Raw genomic sequence first — 26,074 nt, forward strand, 5'->3', positions numbered from 1 at the left:
TCAGAAAAAACAGATTTCAAAATAAAGAAAGTGACAAAAGACAAAGAAGGACATTACATAATGATAAAGGGCTCAGTCCATCAAGAGGATATAACCATTATAAACATATATGCACCCAATACAAGAGCACCAACATACCTGAAACAAATATTAACAGAACTAAAGGAGGAAATAGAATGCAATGCATTCGTTCTAGGAGACTTCAACACACCACTCACTCCAAAGGACAGATCCACTGGACAGAAAATAAGTAAGGACACAGAGGCACTGAACAACACACTAGAACAGATAGACCTAATAGATATCTACAGAACTCTACATCCAAAAGCAAAAGGATACACATTCTACTCAAGTGCACATGAAACATTCTCCAGAATAGACCACATACTAAGCCACAAAAAGAGCCTCAGTAAATTGCAAAAGATTGAAATCCTACCAACCAACTTTTCAGACCACAAAGGCATATAACTAGAAATAAACTGTACAAAGAAAGCAAAGAGGCTCACAAACACATGGAGGCTTAACAACATGCTCCTAAATAATCAATGGATCAATGACCAAATCAAAATGGAGATCCAGCAATATATGGAAACAAATGACAACAACAACACTAAGCCCCAACTTCTGTGGGACGCAGCAAAAGCAGTCTTAAGTGGAAAGTATATAGCAATCCAAGCATATTTAAAAAAGGAAGAACAATCCCAAATGAATGGTCTAATGTCACAACTATCGAAATTGGAAAAAGAAGAACAAATGAGGCCTAAGGTCAGCAGAAGGAGGGACATAATAAAGATCAGAGAAGAAATAAATAAAATTGAGAAGAATAAAACAATAGCAAAAATCAATGAAACCAAGAGCTGATTCTTCAAGAAAATAAACAAAATAGATAAGCCTCTAGCCAGACTTATTAAGAGGAAAAGAGAGTCAACACAAATCAACAGTATCAGAAACGAGAAAGGAAAAATCATGACGGATCCCAGAGAAATACAAAGAATTATTAGAGAATACTATGAAAACCTATATGCTAACAAGCTGGGAAACCTAGGAGAAATGGACAACTTCCTAGAAAAATACAACCTTCCAAGAATGACCCAAAAAGAAACAGAAAATCTAAACAGACCAATTACCAGCAACAAAATTGAAGCGGTAATCAAAAAACTACCAAAGAACAAAACCCACGGGTGAGATGGATTTACCTCGCAATTTTATCAGACATACAGGGAAGACATAATACCAATTCTCCTTAAAGTTTTGCAAAAAGTAGAAGAGAAGGGTATACTCCCAAACTCATTCTATGAAGCTAACATCACCCTAATACCAAAACCAGGCAAAGACCCCACCAAAAAAGAAAACTACAGACCAATATCCCTGATGAACGTAGATGCAAAAATACTCAACAAAATGTTAGCAAACCGAATTCAAAATACATCAAAAGGATTATACATCATGACCAAGTGCGCTTCATCCCAAGGATGCAAGGATGGCCAACATTCAAAAGTCCATCAACATCATCCACCACATCAACAAAAAGAAAGACAAAAACCACATGATCATCTCCATAGATGGTGAAAAAGCATTTGAAAAAGTTCAACATCCATTCATGATAAAAACTCTCAGCAAAATGGGAATAGAGGGCAAGTACCTCAACATAATAAAGGCCATCTATGAAAAACCCACGGCCAACATTATACTGAAGAGCAAGAAGCTGAAAGCTTTTCCTCTGAGATCGGGAACTAGACAGGGATGCCCACTCTCCCCACTGCTATTTAACATAGCACTGGAGGTCCTAGCCATGGCAATCAGACAAAACAAAAAATACAAGGAATCCAGATTGGTAAAGAAGAAGTTAAACTGTCACTATTTGCAGATGACATGATACTGTACATAAAAATCTCTAAAGACTCCACCCCAAAACTACTAGAACTGATATCAGAGTACAGCAAAGTTGCAGGATACAAAACCAACACACAGAAATCGGTGGCTTTCCTATACACTAACAATGAACCAACAGAAAGAGAAATCAGGTAAGCAACTCCATTCACAATTACATCAGAAAAAATAAAATACCTAGGAATAAACCTAACCAAAGAAGGGAAAGACTTATACTCTGAAAACTACAAGTCACTCTTAAGAGAAATTAAAGGGGACACTATCAGATGGAAACTCATCCCATGCTCGTGGCTAGGAAGAATTGATATTATCAAAATGGCCATCCTGCCCAAAGAAATATACAGATTTGATGCAATCCCTATGAAACTACCAGCAACATTCTTCAAGGAACTGGAACAAATATTTAAAAAATTCATATGGAACCACCAAAGACCCCGAATAGCCAAAGCAATCCTGAGAAAGAAGAATAAAGTAGGGGGGATCTCACTCCCCAATTTCAAGCGCTACTATAAGGCCATAGTAATCAAGACAATTTGGTACTGGCACAAGAACAGAGCCACAGACCAATGGAACAGACTAGACAATCCAGACATTAACCCAGACATATATGGTCAATTAATATTTGATAAAGGAGCCATGGACATACAATGGCAAAATGACAGTCTCTTCAACAGGTGGTGCTGGCAAAACTGGACAGCTACATGTAGGAGAATGAAACTGGACCATTGTCTAACCCCATATACAAAAGTAAACTCAAAATGGATCAAAGACCTGAATGTAAGTCACGAAACCATTAAACTCTTGGAAAAAAACATAGGCAAAAACCTCTTAGACATAAACATGAGTGACCTCTGCTTGAACATATCTCCCCGGGCAAGGAAAACAACAGCAAAAATGAACAAGTGGGACTATATTAAGCTGAAAAGCTTCTGTACAGCAAAAGACAGCATCAATAGAACAAAAAAAACCCTACAGTATGGGAGAATATATTCGAAAATGACACATACGATAAAGACTTGCCGTCCAGAATATATAAAGAGCTCACATGCCTCAACAAACAAAAAACAAATAACCCAATTAAAAAATGGGCAGAGGAACTGAACAGACGGTTCTCCAATAAAGAAATACAGATGGCCAACAGACACATGAAAAGATGCTCTACATCGTTAATTATCAGAGAAATGCAAATTAAAACTACAATGAGGTATCACCTCACACCAGTAAGGATGGCTGCCATCCAAAAGACAAACAACAACAAATGTTGGCGAGGCTGTGGAGAAAGGGGAACCCTCCTACACTGCTGGTGGGAATGTGAATTAGTTCAACCATTGTGGAAAGCAGTATGGAGGTACACCAAAATGCTCAAAACGGACATACCATTTGACCCAGGAATTGCACACCTAGGAATTTACCCTAAGAATGCAGCAATCAAGTATGAGAAAGACCAATGCACCCCTATGTTTATCACAGCACTATTTACAATAGCCAGGAATTGGAAGCAACCTAAATGTCCATCGATAGATGAATGGATAAAGAAGATGTGGCACATATACACAATGGAATACTACTCAGCCAGAAGAAAAGGGCAAATCCTACCATTTGCAGCAACATGGATGGAGCTGGAGGGTATTATGCTCAGTGAAACAAGCCAAGCGGAGAAAGAGAAATACCAAATGATTTCACTCATCTGTGGAGTATAAGAACAAAGGAAAAACTGAAGGAACAAAACAGCAGCAGAATCACAGAACTCAAGAATGGACTAACAGTTACCAAAGGGAAAGGGACTGGGGAGGATGGGTGGGTAGGGAGGGATAAGTGGGGGAGAATAAGGGGGGTATTAAGATTAGCAGGCATACGGGGGTGGGAGAAAGGGGAGGGTTGTACAACACAGAGAAGACAAGTAGTGATTCTACAACATTTTGCTATGCTGATGGACAGTGACTGTAAAGGGGTTTATAGGGGGGACCTGGTATAGGGGAGAGCCTAGTAAACATAATAATCATCATGTACGTGTAGATTAATGATAACAACAACAACAAAAAAAGCAGTTCCTGTGTGGTGACCTCCAATGAGTTCTACACAATGATATAAAGGGTTTATAAAAGTGTAGGCAAAGGGACTGTTTGTGTTTATACAGAGGATCAAAGCCTAATTTGGCTACCCCGAAAATGAACTAAGATATGGTATGAAAAAGAAATTCCAACATCAGCACTCTCGGGAAGATTCATGCCAGAAGATGATCATCAAAAAACCCCAACAAAGATCCACGTACTGCTGCAGCTGTAGATGCACTCATCCCACCAGTTCCTGGACTTGCCATGGGAATGAAGAAGGAGATATCTAAGCTGGCCTGTGCATACAGTAAAACAACAAATTTGACTGGATCTATACTCTTGGAACTCAACCAAGAATTAGGAGAAGTGCAAATTATAGCACTCCAAAATCTTACAACTACAGACTATTTACTGTTAAAAGAACATATGGGATGTGAACAGTCCCCAGGAATGGGTTGTTTTAATTTGTCTGATTTCTCTCAGACTGTTCAAGTTCAGTTGGACAATATCCACCATATCATAGATAAGTTTTCACAAATGCCTTAGGTGCCTAACTGGTTTTCTTGGTTTCACTGGAGATGGCTGGTAATTACAGGTATCCTTTGGTTATGTAACTGTACTCCTATTATGTTAATGTGTGTGCACAATTTAATTAGTAGTTTAAACCCTATACATGGTGAAGTTACTCTACAAGAAGATATGTCAAAGAAATAATCAATCCCCCCAGGTTTTCTTCCACCTGCTACTTCTATAGCTTTTCTTCTTCCTACCTAATTACAACCTTTAAATATAACTCGTGCCTCATATCAAATTTACCAAGTATCATAATTCTTCCAAGTGGTAAAGATACCTCAAGACAAATGCTGGGCATAGAAGCCACAGGGCATAAATATGCAAAGAAGTAAAAAGCTAACCTTTTCAAACAATAATGCTTCTCTCTCACTTACCAACTTTACATTTCCCTGTATGGCCCCGGAAGATGACTGGTTAGCCATAGATGGGTAAGATTCCTCAAGGGAGGAACAACCTAAGACAGGCACAGTCGCAGGGGGGCCATCAGGTGAGAAATTGGGGATCAACAGAGGTGAGGCTTAGAACCTCACCCCCCCTGTTCTGAGAGAAGTCTTCTGCATCCGTGGATGTTTTATTGCCCTTGTCTAGTGTGGATTAACACATAGTCTACAGGCACACACCTGATCATCTACATTTGCTCTCTTACAACACTAAACTATGTTTTCTACCTTTATCTTGTATCTACCTACCACTTCAGCATTTTATTAAAAATAATAATAATAAAGAGAGAAATGTGGTATCCACATATAAATCAAGTATAAAAATCAAATGAATATTCATATTTGAACTGACTGTTTATATTTCATAATGCATGAGCAAAACCGAAAGCTTCTGTGATGACTGCCCTTGTACTATTCACCATGTAACTTACTCACTATGTAAGAATTTGTACTCCATGTAAGAACTTGTTTGTTATGCCTCAGAAGATTGGAGACTGACGAAAATTAGGCTTGGGGTGGATTAATGATTGTGCATTGAGCATTGACCCCCCTATACAGAATTTTATTGTTGTTAACAACCATTTGATCAATAAATATGAGAGATGCCCTCACACACACACACACAAATATATATATATATATATATACACACACACTTCCAATTGTAAAATAAATAAGTGACCGGGATGTAATGTATAGCATAAGGAATATAGTCAAAATATTGTAACAACTTGGTATGGTGATAGCTGGTACCTAGAATTATCATGTATATAAATGTTGAATCACTGTGTTGTACACCTGAAACTAATGTAATACTGTGTGTCAACTACCCTTCAATAAAAAATAATTATCTAAAAAAAAAAAAAACTTGCACTCAACCTCACAAATAAAGACACACAATCCAATGGGAAAAAATGGACATAAACCCCAGCTAAATAAAAAAAAAAAAAAAACTTATATAGGTATTCATTTCATAAAAGAGGATATCCAAATTCCAATAAAACAATGCAAAATTTGTTGAGCTTCATTAATCATTAAGCAAATGCAAACAAAACCACAATATAAGACATCTACGCATTGCCCAGAGAGCTGAGATGATAATGATGATGAGGAGGAGGATGGCAACTAAAATGAAGAGGAGGAGGAAGAGGAGAAGAATATTAAGTAGTAAAAATACCAAGCATTGGTAAGAATGTGGAGTAACTATAGCTGTCAAACCGTACTGGAGGGAGCACAATTCAATATGCCCACTTTGGGAAACTATGGCGGGTCAATGGCATTGGTGGCCTCATTTGTTTACTCCATATTTTGTTAATGTCCTTTACCATCAAGAAGCAAAATATGATCTCTTGCCTTTCAAGTCTTTTGTTTTTTTCATCTGAATTGCTTTGGACAGTGTCAGCAAATGTTACACAAACACAACCCTGTAAAAGCACCTGTGCATTTCTGCTCATGCCCTTGAATCTTTGCCTGGGTAGCGAGAACACACTTGGACCAGGCTGCTAGAGAGTAAGAGACACGTGGTGCCTTTCAGGTTAACTCGCCCCAGCCAAGGCTAGCCTAAATCAGCCCTGGGTAGTCTGTCCCCCCACATCTGAGTCAGCTCATCCCCAAACAGTAGAATAACCAAGCTGAAACCCCAGCTGACACCGGTGGAATACGCTGCTGGAAATCACACACTGACACTCACCGCTTTTCAGGTAAAACCCATTCTCTGTCATACAGCTTGAATGATGCTCCCTGAGTTAGACCCTTCCTATCTGTTCAGTATAACTACTATTCTCTTATTTTTTCTATTTTTTTCCAGTTTTGAGAAATAACTGAGATAATCCCTGTAAAACCTTAAGGCATACAACATGATGGCTTGATTTACATTATGTTGTGAAATGATTACCACAAAAGATTGGGCTAACAGATTAATAGAAGAAAAGACAAAATTCTCCTTGTGATGAGTATGCTCAGGATTTACTGTCTTAACTTTCCTGGCACAGCAGTGTTACCTATAGTCATGTTGTACATCACATCCCTAGTACGTACTTATCTTATAACCAGAAGTTTGTTCCTTTTGACCAGCTTCCTCCAATACCTCTCCCACCACCTTCCACTTTTGGTAACGAGTCTAATTTTTCTGTGAGTTCTTTATTTTAGATTCCACATATAAGTGAGATAAGACATTATTTGTCTTTGTCTGATTTATCTCACTTGGCATAATATCTTCAAATTACATCTATATTGTCACAAATGGCAGGATTTACTTATTTTTTATGACTGAACAATATATATATCCCACATCTTCTTTATCCACTTATCCACCAATGTACTCAGGTTGTTTCCGTGTTTTGGCTACTGTAAGTAATGCTGCTATGAACATGGGGATACAGCTATTTTTTCAAGTTAGTGTTTTTCTTTCCTTTGGACATACTCCCAGAAGTGGAATTATTGGATCATATGGTAGTTCTGTTTCCTTACATATCCCTACTACAAAAACGTGTAAAAACGATGGTAATTTGTCACCTTTACTCAATTCCCCTCCCTTCTGTTTTCATATCTGAGGCTTGGTAAAGAGCAGAACCTCTGTAAACAGGATAAATCCATTAACAAATTTGAACATTGTGTCCATCACTTACCTCTCCTGAATTTCTACTTTCTTACAAGCCTTTATTCATTTTTCAACCTGCAAACCACACTTCCTCAAAGACCCTTGCCGACTGTCATTGCCACATCCCACACATTCTCATTCCTTTACTTCATTCCTATTATAACCTGAACATGCATTTATAGTAATTCTTCTCAATAACATGATAATAGTTTATCTGTCTCCTTTCCGAGGACTACAGGCATCTTTTGGGCAGGGATTGGTCTTAACTCGCTGTTGAATCGCTCGTTCCAGCATCTAGCCTACCAAAGATGTTTGGAGAATATGTTTGCTTTCATGCATGTTGAAAAACGAAACATGAAGGCCCAGCTCTAACAGAGAAGAGAATGAATAATCACAGACTGAAGAGCTGTCACGGATGGAGGGTTTTTGGCTCGGTGAAGGTTATTTCCTAACTTGTCTTCTACATCAGTGACAAGAAGTGATATTTTGCCAGCCAGCTGAGTTCTGATTTAACATGAAGAGCTAGTAATCCAGGCATCCTACTCGGACCCTGGATTGAAACAACTGTGATCCAGCCAAGTCCTGGCTCATAGTAAGAAGAGCTGATCTTGATTCTAGCTTCTTCATGCAGTTACAAACTCATTTTCCCCTCAAAGAATTCTACATAGCACATTGTGGAAAGAACTGCCACTAAGAAGCAAACTCTGGGGTAAACATGAGAGGTTTCCCTCATCAAAATCATCATGAAAAGTTGAAAGCCTCCTTATAATGAATCTGCCAGTTTTTCTGCCTTTCCAAGAGCAACAAATCTGAATGTGAGATATATTATGATTTTCCCATCTGGAATTTCAAAGCAGTCTCTCATTAGTTTGGCTCCACTTCTGTTTCAAGAACGATTGTTATATCCAGAATTAAGAATATAATATTCTTATCCCTGAGGCAACTTCTTTGGTTTTAAGCTCAGTTTCCACTATCAAGGAGATTTGTATGCCTTTTTAATTCTTCTTTCCTCATAATACAATTGAATTAAGAATCAATTAGAACTTACAGATGAGATGTTCAAAGACACACATTCATACAAATAGGTAAGAACAGATATAGATAGATAGATAGATAGAAATTTTTATTCTTCCTACCAAAGGCCACCTTCACAAATCCCCACTTCTGCATCTAGACTATGGCATTCCTCTTTGGATTAAAAATCAGAAATAACTGCTTAAGATACATGCTATTTAAAAGAAAATAAAGGAGCATTAAATCCCTGGTGATCAGATACATCGATTTATTTCTGTTTGCTCAATAAACTTACTAAAATTCATGAAGTTAAAGACTTTAAGTAAATAAAAAATAAAGCAAACACTTTAGCCTTCTCCATATAAATCTACCCTTAGGTAACATTTCTGAGTCTGAACATTAGGAAAATTTGAGGCTTTTTTAAAGGAGTGGTAATTACTTTACTAGGCAACATGTCAAAGGAGACTCAGTACAATGAAATGCTCACTCTGCTGACAGACAGTATTGTTCAAAGTAAAATTGACCCCTAACTTTAAGATGTGTATATACAGTTTCCAACTCTGACTTCTATATCCTTCTCTTCCAGGACAGAAGGCATTGCCCTCAAATTAGTGTGTTTTGTGATGGGTGCTTATAAGCAACAGTGACATGTGGGAAATAAGACTACTCAGCCAGAGTGGCTCCAACTCCCATTTCATTGTACCTAAGTGCAAGCTGGAGGGCCAAGTTTTAAAAATCCATATCCCTTCCATGTGGAGATCCTTTTATTATGATACTGACCTATCATAATTTGTCACTTCTTACCTTCCTTCATGTTTTTTATCTGAATTTTTGCAGCATTTACAACTGCTGGCAAAGCCATTCAGTCAAAATCAAAATCACCAGCTTTCGGGTACTCCAAATCCCCAACCCTTCTGGGTCCTCTATCATGAACAAGTTGCTTTCACCTTAAAATCAGGTTTAACTTGTCTCTTATACAATCAGTTGCCAGATTTAATTCAGTGCAATAAGTGTTCATTAGGAGCTTACTATATTTCTTGCATGGTGACAGGCAGAAATCTTGTCTCTAACTGAGCATCAAAGGCACATATCCGCATTCTTCTACTACCCTATGGTAACAGGCTCCTAGTTCATGTCCTTGCCTCTTTTCTCTCTTCCCCTATATATCACATTTATTAGCAGAGACATTTGTCAATATATATGGAAAGCTAACATCTATTTCGCACCATAAAGAGGACATCGATATAACCCAAGGCCTTAGTAAAGAAAGATATATCATGGTGTATCTTAGAGGTCACAGAATGTCTTATTGATAACACCCTTATAACTGCAGGCCCCCAGATAATCAACAATCAAGTAGAGAACTGTACAAAATAATGGCCCCATTGCTCTTTCTAGAGAGATCATTACCTTTAGCTTTAACAGTTTTATTTAATCATGTACAGTATATTTATAGTGCTTTTGTCAATGGGAGTGGTGTGTGTGTGTGTGTGTGTGTGTGTGTGTGCGCGCGCGCGTGCGCATGTGTCTTGAATTTGCCTCAGCTATTTGCAGTTCAGCAATGTATTACAAGCATCACTAGACATTTCTCACAGCATTTGCAAGCATCTCTGTGCAAAGAGCTGGAAGTAGCAAAGACTAGACATTGAGAATGAATAAAAAGAGGCAAGGCCAAGGCCAACTTTTACAACCTAGAGACCATTTCAACTTAGAAAGATTGAGTCTCCTTGTTACACATAGAAATCCCTTCACATTACCTTGTCCTATCCTGAAGAATAAAGAAGTGAACAAAATTATATGCTAATCACTAGATACTGCTTTGCTGCAGCTGTGGAGATACTGAAAATTAAAATGTTTAACACTGCAGGCCTTGCCCCCACTTCCTTTTGGAACAGGTCATCTGGCTCGTTTTGCATTATTAGGTTTGTTTCTCATATTCATTACAGACTTCTGCATGGCTCCAAGGACAGTGTTCATTAAATGTGGGCCATCAGCCTAGAGCATTAATCAGATAAATAGCATTCCATTTGGAAAATAATACTTTTTTTGTTGCCTCATTTCATCTTCTCTTTGCTCTTATTCTTTGATTTAATTTCCTTATAAATGTATAGATGCCACCTCAGTGCTCAGTGAGAAGGTGGCAGTCCCAATTTTTCCGTCCAAAGTGGGAGGACATTACAGAAGCCAGTGCTTGAAGACCTGGCAGAGATATGAGTGGTTTCATGAGACTGTCACCACACCCAGTGCCTTGCCAAATCTCTGTCTCATAAAGCAGATTCTGTGGCACAATAAAACACATTGTGGACAGTGTATCTATGGGGTAAGATGTTTTGGGGTAAAGGTGCAAATTTCTGCTCCTTCACTTACCCCATAACATCATGATTACCACTTATTTATCTGAAGCATTTTCATCATCTATAAAACAGTGGGGGTGAGTGAGCATAAAAAGAAATAGACATAACACAGGTAGCCAGTACCTGGAACAAACTATTTGCTTCAAAGATGATAATGAGCACTTTGTCTTCTTTTTTTGATAATCCTCAGATCTAAGAGCCTTACGGAGATCTAGTCCAGTCTGTCATGAGACAGGCAGGTTCAACAGAATCACCTGCAGCTGCTGGATAAGAAATACATGCTTTTATTCTCTACCCACTATAGTGAATTAATACTGTGCTCACTTACATACCTAACAATCCTTCCAGGTGAGTCTGACAGGCAGTCAAACTTACAAACCACTCTTACTCATCCCACCTGAAATTCATTGCTCAAGTCCCTTTTGTAATAATGCTGCCAAGTGTTTCTGTCACCTCTGTTTAAATACTCAAAATAGTGAACTCAAAATGCCTCTTGAAGGATCTCCATCTATTAAAAAGTTTTAAAAATGATTTCTTCTACCCAAGTGAAATTTCTGTCCAGCATCCCTCATTCACTGATGCAAATTCAAACCTCTAGGCACGCAGGAAAAAAAGTGACTCTTCTTTGGGTCTGAGCACCATTCATCTATTTGAAATCATAGTTATCCACCAAGTGATCTCTTGTAGACTAATATATTGCTCACCAAATTGCCCGTCCTCAAATCCCAAATTCATGTTTACCTAATTCTTGCCAAATATATTCTACTGCCAGAGTTCCAGCTGCTTGTATACCTCCTAGGCTCCGACTGTTGGAGCATCTTTGGAATTTCGCAGACTTAATTTAACCCCTCCTTCCCTAGGCAAGAGGAGACCAAAGATGCATATAAGGAGCTTGAACTTTGGACTTACCTGCTACAGAAGGATCCTCAAGGCTTTTTTTTTTTTCAAGTCTAAGTGTTTCACGATATCCTCAACCACTTTTATGAACTACTCAACTTCAATACCATGCGTTTTATGATGAACATCTGGGACTTTAGATCTGGTCCAGGAGTAGGTATATAAGGCAGTGGGAGAATAATTTACAGCTAAGGTGACTGAGGTCCTAGGAGGTCATATGCCTCACCAAAGTTTATATGCCTAGTATATATCTTTGTTTTTTGAATAATAACCGTTTCTGACAAAATGATTTCCTGTTTACATGGTTCAGATGTCTCCAGCTAACACCTTCTTGGCATGTTTTACTGATCCTCACAGACTGTTTTTTTTTTGCTGTTGTTTTAGTTTAAGCCTATATTTAACAGTTAGAAAATATCAATTGAACTAACGATTCATGGCTTTTCCTAAAAATTTTGAAATCTTGCAATTCTGTGTCAGCATTCCCACAGAGCAGCAATATGCTGACTTCCCTTTAGATCGGGCTCCCATTTCCTGCCTGGCCCTTCCAGGCACTTAAGTTTGCTCTGCCTCCCACGGAATAGAATTATACACTTTTAGAAATACTTTCATGTCTTCCATTCAACATGAAATTTAGTTCAAGCTAATGAAATAGAAAAGGACTGACATATTTTATATATATGTATGTTTTGGATATATGTAAAGAGCTACCCAAATTCCTAAAATGTACCAGGACAGGGTGAGGAAAGTATAATAGTTTAGATAGCTGGCATGAAATTCCCTGGCTTAAAATCCTCGTCTTGCCATTTACTAGTTATTAACATGAGCAAGTCATCTCATGTTTTCGAGGCCGGGGATATTAAGTCTATAAAATAAAGATGAGATAATACCCATCTGATAGCATTTCAGAAAAGATTAAATTAGATAATTATTAAAACTATTAGCATAGTTCCTGGTAGATGGCAAGTACTTAACAAATATTTGCCACCAACATTCTTAAAACTTGGTCACTGGAATCTAAGCCCCCCAACACCTAGTGTGGGACTCCTCTCCTTGTATAAAACTGTTACACTCACTCTGTCCCACGTGCCTCCTTAATCTCCACTTTCTGAAGTTTCTCAAAGTGAATGTCTCACTGGACTACTAATGAGATGAGACCAAACAATAGCTGTCCAACTTAAATGTATCAAAGTCCCACCCTAACCCAGGTTCTCTGCCCCAAATCTTCCTATATGGGAAGGTGAAGGGCACCTCATGAGCAGTGACTCGATTCACCCAGCTTGGATCCTGATGTTTTTCTCATGACTACAGTGGGGTTATGGGCTTTAGGGGAAGAAAACCACAGAGAGAAAGTGCCATTCTCATCACCTATATTAAAGATACATACTATCAACATGACTTAGGATTGTGAGGACTGTGTCAAACTGGAGAGGTAATGCCCTTTTACAAAGGGCAGCTGCTATGTTGCTCCATCTGATGGCTGCTCTGTGGGAATCCTGCCCAATGTTGCCTGCTCTTGGTTTTTCAAAAGAAGCCAGAAATCTCAACGTTTATGAGAAATATCCAACTTTTAAATATTTACAACTAATTCAAATTTACAACATGATGGCTCCACACCTCTGTCAGCCAAATCAAGTACATCTATATTAGTCTGTGGTCACTGGATTGTGAATTCTTTTGTAAATATATAGACCTCATTAAAAAAAGTTTTATTCCAGATACAACTGACATATTATATTAGTTTCAGGTGTATATACTCAATATCTGATACAATGAGAAATAATCACCACAATAATTCTAGTTAGCATCTGTCACCATACAGTTACAAATTTTTTTTTCTTGCCATGAGAAGGTTAAATATCCACTCTCTCAGCAACTTTATAACATGCAGCACAGTATTACCAACTACAGTTGGTTTTGAATTTCCCTTAGATCATCTCCTTGACCACAGACTGTAAACTAACATTGAAATTTTGATGTTGCCACTTAAGGATTACCAATTTTTAGAAATTGATAATCACCCATTCATAGTCTGCTTTCCATAAGCTAGGCTTCCTTAAGCAAGGGATTCCCTCTAAGACTTTTGGACGACTCTCTGATATTTGAGTGATGACTCTCCTGGTCACTCAGCCATTATTTTACCCTCTGAAATTAATAGATAAAACCCATTTCCTAAATCTTCAGTGCTACGTACAGAATTATAACAATTACATTTCAAGTTGATTTTTTCATATTAAGTTATGTCAAATCAGGCTTTATATCTGTGAACCCAAAGGCCAGGGTCAAAGGCTAGGATATAAAACAGGGAAACAAACAAATGCTCACAGTAATTGTATTCTTTTTTCTACCTGTGAAATGAAGTTACCATATGATGATATCAGGCATGCACCTATAATAATGCATTAATCCAGAATGAAGATTAACATTTCCAGTTCAAAGAATGGAGAGGGTAGATTTAGGAGGCCTGGAATCTTTATCTAGCTCTTTACTAATTATTATGGGAAGAAAGAGTAGATTTTTAGGAACATAGTCTTAAGAAAGCACAGACTCACTGCAATAACTCATCCACGGTCCACACAAAGTTTCCTTATCTGTAAAATGGGAGAAAATTCATAGAATCATTGTGAGGAATCAATGAGAAGTGCTAGATAAAGTGTGACACAGAGAGGAGGCAATCTATTAGAACAATTAATTCAGAGGCTTGAGAGTGAGACACTTCTGGGTTTGAAATTTTTCTCTATTATTATATAACTTGGACAAACTACTTAAATTGTGCCTCAATTTTCATAGCTATCACATGGTTAAAATACTAGGCAGAGAGGACTCTGAGAGAAGGTTCCTTTCCTCCCCTTCTGCAACAGTCTTCTGATGTGCATGTCAACACTGCAGTTCCCAACCTTCTTCAACTTATTCCACTTTGTTTTTCATCTACTTAGAATTCTTCAGAGTTGCTCATCTGTTGAAGGTTATCCTTCCATATTCAAGAACGCTTATGAATTTTCTGAATATCCTTTCTAGCATTTCAAAGGATCTGGAGTAAATAAAAGCTATATAGTACGCTTAGTCCTCTATATTGAATCAATTCTAAAATGAGCTTCAAATGGACACTTACCTTCAATTCATACCCTTTCCTAAGAATTTAATTCCCTATAAAGATTTTCTTCTATTCACATGAAACCATTTCCTTATAAAAAGTGTATGTTATCTACAGCTGTCCCCTTCTTCTGCTAGAAGAAGTCTCTCATCTATATCTTGATTAACCAGCTCCTTCAGAATGAGCTTCTTAAGAATTTTGAGAAAAATTTTCATCCTATTGCTGGCATTTCCAGAATACAGGACAGGCTGTTATTATTACACGTTCATAATTTATTGCCCCAAATTCAGTACCAGCATAAGCTGCACATAGTTAATACATTAAAAAACAAAACTGAATTAGTGTTGGTCTTCCTTCTGGGAAGGAAGGGTTTTGAAAACAAATGGGTTTTGGGGGAAGAAAACCACAGAGAGTAAGTGCCATTCTCATCACCTATATCAAAGAGACTCCCATTCTTGTGATATGATTTAAAATTAGCAACTGGTTCTCCATCAGCCTTCATTAGCAGCCCTTCAGTAAAGCCAAGCTTGGCCACAACTGCTGCCATGCATGATAAACCCAAATCAGGTCATAGCCAGGCTGCTAAGCATACATGCAAACACAGTAGCATCCAAATATAACAGCAGAGAAATTCAGAAGGCTCCAGCTCAGTGATTCTTGAGACAACTTCTACAGCGAAAACTCCGGAGCCAGAGCCACCCTGCCATTTTTCTTCCCTTATTTGTTTTTACATAAATATATAGTATCAACTCAACAGTGAGGAAAAGTTTAAAAGTCTAATTATTCAAACGAGGAATGTAGTTTGATTTAGAATCCAACTAAGAATTCTATTGGAAGGTGAGGTATGTCAAAGTGGAAAAAGTCTTATAGGACAAAGTAAATTTAGAAAGACCCATGGTCTATTGGGCAAATATTTCATGTTGTCATTGTCAGGATACAAGGTTAGTAATTCATAGCCTGAGGATTTATGTATTTATGCAGAGTCTCCAAAGCCAGTAAAAAAGCTGAGCATATATAGTTTGATTCTATAAGAAGTAAAGCTCAAATTTATGTTCTCTCAAAATTCTGGACCTTAACTTTAGAGTTCTTGTTTCATGATTTCAAAGAATGTGTAGAGCTAGGTTTCCCTGATAATGATTTGAGATTCATAAATGAAAGTTATCAACAAGGTGGTCTAAAGTTTATAGGAAATTTATTTTCAGTCTCTTGAGTCAAGTATCCTGAATCAAATTCACATGTCCTCAGACTATGGCATCAAGACACCATCTGAGTTTTTGGCTGAGGAAACAACTATGTCAGGTATGCACATGGGTATGTCCAGTTTTAGTAGATCCACTGCACACAAGGCACTCATTCAATTATTCATTCATTTATGCATCCACTTGGTTAATTTTTCTGAATAGCTACTAAATGCTGAGTGTCAGAGATACCTGGGCCAGCTCAACATTTTCTTAGAAGGGACACAGATAGAGTGTCGGTAAAAAAGTAATTGAAGCCAGCCAGTCAATTAAAAAATACCTCTCACTGCCCCTCCATAACCTCTTATTGAGTCTTGAAATTAATAAATATAAAAAAATTATAAATACAAAAAAATTTATAAATCAATTTCCTTGAAAATATATAGAATTCACCAGACTATAAAAAAAAGAATTATTTATATAGCTGTGGTGAAATAGCCTTGGAAGAGGCAACATAATAGACTTGACCATACTTAGCCTGATAAGTGAATTTGTGTTTTATTATGGATTGTTTTTTTCTTCAGATGTTTGAGGATTAAGCATCTCTCAGACATTGAAGGTTTTAGATTGGTCACTCTTCAATGTGATGAAAAGTGCAGTAACAATAGGAGGTGCTCCAGCACTCCTGATGGGCACCTTCAGCCAGTACCAGAGCCCCTTTCAAGTGGCTCCCTGCTTCACCATACCTGGTGGGCACCATTGGCCAGCACTAGAATACTTCCAAAGAACCCCTGCCCTGGGACGCCAGCCCCACTCAGTGAACTGTTTATTACAGTGGTAGCCAGACTTCACAGTAGCCACACCAAAGACCTGCCCTACCCGCAAGTATAAGCAGTCATACCTGGACATTGCAAACAGCCGTGCTAGGAGTCAGCCCTACACACCAGCAAGTCCATACAAATCATGACCCAGCCACAACAAGCAGGTGCACAGAGACCACACAAGGACACTCCTGGGGAAGCTGGCTTGGGTGACCAGGAGAGTTTGCTCTACTGGGCTCCACAGGACACCTGCATAAAGCCACTCCTTCAAGACCTAGTGACATAATTGATATATTTAATATACAGGAACAGGAAGTTAGGGAAAATGAGGAGACAAAGGAATATGTTCCACATGAAAGAATAAGACAAAATCTCAGAATAAAAAGAACCAATTAATATAGGTAAGTAATCTATCAGATAAAGAATTCATAGTAATGGTGATAAAGATACTCACCAAACTCAGGAGAAGGATGGAATTGAGAACTTCAGCAAAGACTTAGAAAATATTTTTAAAAAGAACCAATCAAAGCTGAAGAATATAAAAACTAAAGAGAGAAATACACTATAGGGAATCAATAGCAGATTATATGAAGCAGAAGAATAAATCAGTGATCAAGAAAGCAGGGTAGCAGAAATCACCCAATTGGAAGAGCCAAAAGAAAAATGAATTTTTAAAAATGAGGATAGTTTCAGGGATCTCAAGGACATTGAGCATATTAACATTTGCATTATAGAGGTCCCAGAATGAGACAAGATGGAAAGGGACAGAAAACTTATTTGAAGAAACAATGGCTGTAAACTTCTCTAACTTGGTGAAGGAAGCAAGACATCAAAGTTCAGGGAACAAACAAAGTCTAAATAAGATGAACCATAGACACGAGTAACCAAAGTGTCAACAGTTAAAGATAAAGAGAAAATCTTAACAGCAACAAGAGAAAAACAACTAATTACATACAAGGGTACCCTCGTTATATTATCAACTGATTTTTCAGCAGAAACTTCACAGGCTAGATGGGAGTGTCATGATATATTCTAAGTGCTAAAAGGAAAAATAACACCAATGACTGCTTACAATCAATAATTATCTACACAGGAAGGTTACTACTTAGGATTAAAGGAGAAATAAGGAGTTTCCAAGACAAGTAAAAGCTAAAGGAGCTTATCAACACCAAACCAGCCTACAAGAAATGTTAAAGGGACTTTATTAAATGGAAAAGAAAAGGACATACTAAAAACAAAAAAAAAATTAATGCAGAAAAATATCACTGGTAAAGCACATAGTACAGGTAATGGAACAACCACCTACATAGCTTGTATGACGGTTAAGACAAAATTAGTAAAATCATAACTAGTAAAGGGGTACAACAAATAGTATGCATAATATGACATAAAAAAACATAAAACAGGGATGGAGCCAAGATGGCAGCATGAGTAGAGCAGCGGAAATCACCTCCCAAAACCACATATATTTTTGAAAATACAACAAAGACAACTCTTCCTAAAAGAGAGACCAGAAGACACAGGACAACAGCAGACTACATCCACACGTGGGAGAACCCAGCGCCTCACAAAGGGGGTAAGATACAAGCCGCGGCCCGGCGGGACCCAAGTGCCCCTCACCCCAGCTCCGGGCAGGAGGAGAGGAGTCGGAGCAGGGAGGGAGAGGGAGCCCAGGACTGCTAATCACCCAGCCCCAGCCATCCGCACTGGACCGCAGACACAGAGCATGTGTGGGGTGCTGGAAACTAGGGTAACAGGACAGTAAGACCTGTGAGCAGGTCCTTGCAGCCGGCGCACCCGGGACAAAGAAAAGTGAGACTTAAAGGGACAGGGACCCCACTGCCGGACAGAAGCATCCTGGGACACTTAGCCCAGCAGCAGGGAACTCCGGGCACCCTAAACCCCTGGATACCAGGGCAGCTCAGAGGCCCTTCACAGAGATAAACAGCCTCCCAGCCATTCCCCCTCTGACGCGGCTCTGCCATATCGGAGCAGCAGTCCGAGGCAGGCCATGCCCACAGCAACAGCGGAGATAAACTCCATAGCGGCCGGGCAAGAATCAGAAGCCCCGTCAGAATGCAGCGGCCTAGCACAAGCCACTAGAGGTCGCTGATCTCCCAGGAGAGGAGGGCCACAAACCAACAGGAAAGGATGTTCTCCCAGCCATCACTCGGGCCAGCTCCACAAACTATCTCTATCGCCATGAAAAGGCAGAATTTGAGGCAGACAAAGATCACAGAGACAACACCTGAGAAGGAGACAGACCTAACCAGTCTTCCTGAAAAAGAATTCAAAATAAAAATCATAAACATGCTGATGGAGATGCAGAGAAATATACAAGAGCTAAGGGATGATGTCTGGAGGGAGATTACAGAAGTGAAACAAACTCTGGAAGGATTTATAAGCAGAATGGATAAGATGCAAGAGGCCATTGATGGAATAGAAACCAGAGAACAGGAACGCATAGAAGCTGACACAGAGAGAGAGAAAAGGATCTCCAGGAATGAAACAATATTAAGAGAACTGCGTGACCAATCCAAAAGAAAAAATATCCACATAATAGGTGTACCAGAAGAAGAAGAGAGAGAAAAAGGGATAGGAAGTGTCTTTGAAAAAATAATTTCTGAAAACTTCCCCAAACTGGGGGAGGAAATAATCGATCAGACCATGGAAGTACATAGAACTCCCAACAGAAAGGGCCCAAGGAGGACAACACCAAGACACATAATAATTAAAATGGCAAAGATCAAGGACAAAGACAGAGTTTTGAAGGCAGCTAGAGAGAAGAAAAAGGTCACCTACAAAGGAAAACCCATCAGACTATCATCAGACTTCTCAACAGAAACCTTACAGGCCAGAAGAGAATGGCATGATATATTTAATGCAATGAAACAGAAGGCCCTTGAAACAATAACACTGTATCCAGCACAAACATCATTTAAATATGGAGGGATTAAACAATTCCCAGACAAGCAAAAGCTGAGGGAATTTCCCTCCCACAAACCACCTCTACAGGGTATTCTAGAGGGACTATTCTAGATGGGAGCACTCCTAAGACTAAACAGATGTCACCAGAGAAAATAAAATCACAGCAAAGAAAGGAGACCAACCAAATACTAACTAAAGGCAAAAAATAAAATCAACTACCCATAAAAACAGTTAAAGGAAACACGAAAGAGCACAGAATAAAACAACCAACATATAAAGAATGGAGGAGGAAGAATAAGAAGGGAGAGAAGAAAAGAATTTCCAGACAGTTTATATAACAGCTCAATAGGCGAGCTAAGTTAGGCAGTAAGATACTAAAGAAGCTAACCTTGAAGCTCTGGTAACCACGAATCTAAAGCCTGTAATGGCAATAAGTACATATCTTTCAATAGTCACCCTAAATGTAAATGGAGTGAATGCACCAATCAAAAGACATAGAGTAATAGAATGGATAAAAAAGCAAGACCCATCTATATGCTGCTTACAAGAAACTCACCTCAAACCCAAAGACATGCACAGACTAAAAGTCAAGGGATGGAAAAACATATTTCATGCAAACAACAGAGAGAAGAAAACAAGGGTTGCAGTACTAGTATCATACAAAATAGACTTCAAAACAAAGAAAGTAACAAGAGATAAAGAAGGACATTGCATAATGATAAAGGGTCAGCCAAAAAGAGGATATAATCATTATAAATATACATGCACCCAACAAAGGAGCACTAGCATATGTGAAACAAATACTAAGAGAACTAAAGGGGGAAATAGAATGCAATGCATTCATTTTAGGAAACTTCAACACACCATTCACTCCAAAGGACAGATCCACCAGACAGAAAATAAGTAAGGACACAGAGGCACTGAATAACACACTAGAACAGATGGACCTAATAGACATCTATAGAACTCTACATCCAAAAGCAACAGTATACACATTCTTCTCAAGTGCACATGGAACATTCTCCAGAATAGACCACATACTAGGCCACAAAAAGAGCCTCAGTAAATTCAAAAAGATTGAAATTCTACAAACGAACTTTTCAGACCACAAAGGTATAAAACTAGAAATAAATTCTACAAAGAAAACAAAAAGGCTCACAAACACATGGAGGCTTAACAACATGCTCCTAAATAATCAAAGGATCAATGAACAAATTAAAATAGAGATCAAGGAATATATGGAAACAAATGACAACAACAACACAAAGCCCCAACTTCTGAGGGATGCAGTGAAAGCAGTCTTAAGAGGAAAGCATATAGCAATCCAGGCATATTTAAAGAAGGAAGAACAATCCCAAATGAATAGTCTAACATCACAATTATCGAAACTGGAAAAAGAAGAACAAATGAGGCCTAAGGTCAGCAGAAGGAGGGACATAATAAAGATCAGAGAAGAAATAAACAAAATTGAGAAGAATGAAACAATAGAAAAAAATCAATGAAACCAAGAGCTGGTTCTTTGAGAAAATAAACAAAATAGATAAACCTCTAGCCAAACTTATCAAGAGAAAAAGAGAATCAGCACACATCAACAGAATCAGAAATGAGAATGGAAAAATCACGACAGACAACACAGAAATACAAAGAATTATTAAAGACTAATATGAAAACATATATGCTAACAAGCTGGAAAACCTAGAAGAAATGGACAACTTCCTACAAAAATACAACCTTCCAAGACTGACCAAGGAAGAAACACAAAGTTAAACAAACGAGTTATGAGCAAAAAAAATTGAAGCAGTAATCAAAAAACTACCCAAGAACAAAACCCTGGGCCAGAGAGATTTACCTCGGAATTTTATTAGACATACAGAGAAGATATAATACCCATTTTCCTTAAAGTTTTCCAAAAAATAGAAGAGGAGGGAATACTCCCAAACTCATTCATTCTATGAAGCCAACATCACCCTAATACCAAAAACAGGTAAAGACCCCACCAAAAAAGAAAATTACAAACCAATATCCCTGATGAATGTAGATGCAAAAATACTCAATAAAATATTAGCAAACGAAATTCAAAAATACATCAAAAGGATCATACACCATGACCAAGTGGGATTCATCCCAGGGATGCAAGGATGGTACAACATTCGAAAATCCATCAACATCATCCACCACATCAACAAAAAGGACAAAAACCACAAGATCATCTCCATAGATGCTGAAAAAGCATTTGACAAAATTCAACATCCATCCATGATAAAAACTCTCAGCAAAATGGGTACAGAGGGCAAGTACCTCAAAATAATAAAGGCCATGTATGATAAACCCACAGCCAACATCATACTGAACAGCGAGAAGCTGAAAGCTTTTCCTCTGAGATAGGGAACAAGACAGGGATGCCCACTCTCCCCACTGTTATTCAACATAGTACTGGAGGTCCTAGCCATGGCAATCAGACAAAACAAAGAAATACAAGGAATCCAGATTGGTAAAGAAAAAGTTAAACTGTCACTATTTTCAGATGACATGATATTGTACATAAAAAAACCCTAAAGACTCCACTCCAAAACTACTGGAACTGATATCGGAATACAGCAAAGTTGCAGGATATGAAATTAACACATAGAAACCTGTGGCTTTCCTATACACTAACAATGAACCAAGAGAAAGAGAAATCAGGAAAACAACTCCATTCACAACTGCATCAAAAAGAATAAAATACCTAGGAATAAACCTAACCAAAGAACTGAAAGACCTATACCCTGAAAACTACAAGACACTCCTAAGAGAAATTTAAGACACTAACAAATGGAAACTCATCCCATGCTCGTGGCTAGGAAGAATTAATATAGTCAAAATGGCCATCCTGCCCAAAGCAATATACAGATTTGATGCAATCCCTATCAAATTACCAGCAACATTCTTCAACGAACTGGAACAAATAGTTCAAAAACACATATGGAAACACCAAAGACCCCGACTAGCCAAAGCAATCCTGAGAAAGAAGAATAAAGTGGCAGGGATCTCACTCCCCAACTTCAAGCTCTACTACAAAGCCATAGTAATCAAGATAATTTGGTACTGGCACAAGAACAGAGCCACAGACCAATGGAACAGATTAGAGACTCCAGACATTAACCCAAACATATATGGTCAATTAATATTCGATAAAGGAGCCATGGACACACAATGGGGAAATGACAGTCTCTTCAAAAGATGGTGCTGGCAAAAGTGGACAGCTACATGTAACAGAGTGAACCTGGACCATTGTCTAACCCCATACATAAAAGTGAATTCAAAATGGATTCAAGACCTGAGTGTAAGTCATGAAACCATAAAACTCTTAGAAAAAAACATAGGCAAAATCTCTTGGACATAAACATGAGCGACTTCTTCATGAACATTTCACCCCGGGCAAGGAAAACAACAACAAAAATGAACAAGTGTGACTATATCAAGCTGAAAAGCTTCTGTACAGCAAAAGGACACCATCAATAGAACAAAAAGGTACCCTACAGTATGGGAGAATATATTTGTAAATGACTGATCCAATAAAGGCTTGACATCCAAAATATATAAAGAGCTCACACGCCTCAACAAACAAAAAACAAATAACCCAATTAAAAAATGGGCAGAGGAACTGAACAGACAGTTCTCCAAAAAAGAAATTCAGATGGCCAACAGACACATGAAAAGATGCTCCACATCGCTAGTTATCAGAGAAATGCAAATTAAAACCACAATGAGATATCACCTCACACCAGTAAGGATGGCTACCATCCAAAAGACAAACAACAACAAATGTTGGCAAGGTTGTGGAGAAAGGGGAACCCTCCTACACTGCTGATGGGAATGTAAATTCGTTCAACCATTGTGGAAAGTAGTATGGAGGTTCCTCAAAATGCTCAAAATAGACTTACCATTTGACCCAGGAATTCCACTTCCAGGAATTTACCCTAAGAATGCAGCACTCCAGTTTGAAAAAGACAGAAGCACCCCTGTTTATCGCAGCACTATTTACAATAGCCAAGAAAAGGAAGCAACCTAAGTGTCCATCAGTAGATGAATGGATAAAGAAAAGGTGGTACATATACACAATGGAATATTATTCAGCCATAAGAAGAAAACAAATCCTAACATTTGCAACAACATGGATGTAGCTAGAGGATATTATGCTCAGTGAAATAAGCCAAGCAGAGAAAGACAAATACCAAATGATTTCACTCATCTGTGGACTATAAGAACAAAGGAAAAACTGAAGGAACAAAACAGCAGCAGAATCACAGAACCCAAGAAGGGACTAACAGTTACCAAAGGGAAAGAGACTGGGGAGAATGGGAGGGTAGGGAGGGATAAGGGCGGGGAAGAAGAAAAGGGGTATTATGATTAGCATGTATAATGTGGGGGGTGGGGAAAGGGTAGGGCTGTGCAAAACAAAGAAGACAAGTATTGATCCTACAACATTTTGCTATGCTGATGGACAGTGACTGTAATGGATTTGTGGGGGGGACTTGGTGTAGGGGAGAGCCTAGTAAATATAATATTCTTCATGTAATTGTAGATTAATGATAACAAAAAAAAGGGGGGATTACTCCCTGATAGGATAAAGTTAACTGCAAATCAATGATTAATGCATGCTTTACATATCCTTAATTTTGATCTTTTAAAGGGTGTTGGATGATCAGCTATGGAAGTACATTTTTCTGATAATATTTCTTTCTCTTAAAAAAAAAAAGCAGGAGGGGCAGAAGATGGCGGCGTGAGTAGAGCAGCGGAAATCTCCTCCCAAAACAACATATATCTATGAAAATATAACAAAGACAACCCTTCCTAGAATAAAGACCAGAGGACACAGGACAATATCCAGACAACATCCGCACCTGAGAGAACCCAGCGCCTTGCGAAGGGGGTAATATACAAGCCCCGGCCCCGCGGGAGCCGAGCGCCTCTCCCCCCAGCTCCCAGCGGGAGAAGAGCAGGCAGAGCGGGAGGGAGACGGAGCCCAGGACTGCCGAACACCCAGCCCCAGCCATCTGGGCCAGAGTGCAGGGCCCTCGATACTAGGAAAACAGGGCAGCAAGAACAGTGAGCAGGCACTGGAGGCTGGGCGACAGAGGACATAAGAAAAGCGCGCGACCATTTTTTTTTTTTTTTTTTTTGCTTTTTTGCTGTTTTGTTTTGGCGAGCGCTTTTTGGAAGTCTTAAAGGGATAGGGACCCCAATACTAGGGAAACAGGGCAGAAAGACCGGTGAGCAGAGGCCTGAGGCTGGCACCGGAGAATAAAGAAAAACGAACGACCACCTTTTTTTTTTTTTTTTAATTAAAAACTTTTTTTTTTAATTAAAAAAATTTTTTTTTTTTTTTTTTTTTGTGGGCGTTGTTTTGTTTTGGCGGGTGCTTTTTGGAAGTCTTAAAGGGGCAGGGCGGGTCACTTAATCCAGAGGTAGGGAATCCGGGATCTCTGGGCACCCTAACCCCTGGGCTGCAGGGAGCAGGGAGGCCCCTTACGGAGATAAATAGCCTCCCAGCCGCTCCTGCTCCAAGGCGACTCCACCATTTTGGAGTAGCTGCCCGAGCCAGGCCACGCCCACAGCAACAGCGGAGATTAACTCCATAGCAGCCGGGCAGGAAGCAGAAACCCTGTCTGCGCGTAGCTGTGCAGCACAAGCCACTAGAGGTCGCTGTTCTCCCAGGAGAGGAGGGCCACAAACCAACAAGAAAGGAAGTCCTACCAGCCATCACTCGTCCCAGTTCTGCAGACTATTCCTATCACCATGAAAAGGCAAAGCTACAGGCAGACAAAGATCACAGAGACAACACCAGAGAAGGAGACAGACCGAACCAGTCGCCCTGAAAAAGAATTCAAAATAAGAATCATAAACATGCTGACAGAGATGCAGAGAAATACGCAAGAGAAATGGGATGAAGTCCGGAAGGAGATCACAGATGCCAGAAAGGAGATCGCAGAAATGAAACAAACTCTGGAAGGGTTTATAAGCAGAATGGACAGGATGCAAGAGGCCATTGATGGAATTGAAACCAGAGAACAGGAATGCATAGAAGCTGACATAGAGAGAGACAAAAGGATCTCCAGGAATGAAACAATATTAAGAGAACTGTGTGACCAATCTAAAAGGAACAATATCCGTATTATAGGGGTCCCAGAAGAAGAAGAGAGAGGAAAAGAGATGGAAAGTATCTTAGAAGAAATAATTGCGGAAAACTTCCCCA

This window comes from Manis pentadactyla, chromosome 8 (genome assembly GCF_030020395.1).
Source record: "Manis pentadactyla isolate mManPen7 chromosome 8, mManPen7.hap1, whole genome shotgun sequence".
Taxonomy (NCBI): domain Eukaryota; kingdom Metazoa; phylum Chordata; class Mammalia; order Pholidota; family Manidae; genus Manis; species Manis pentadactyla.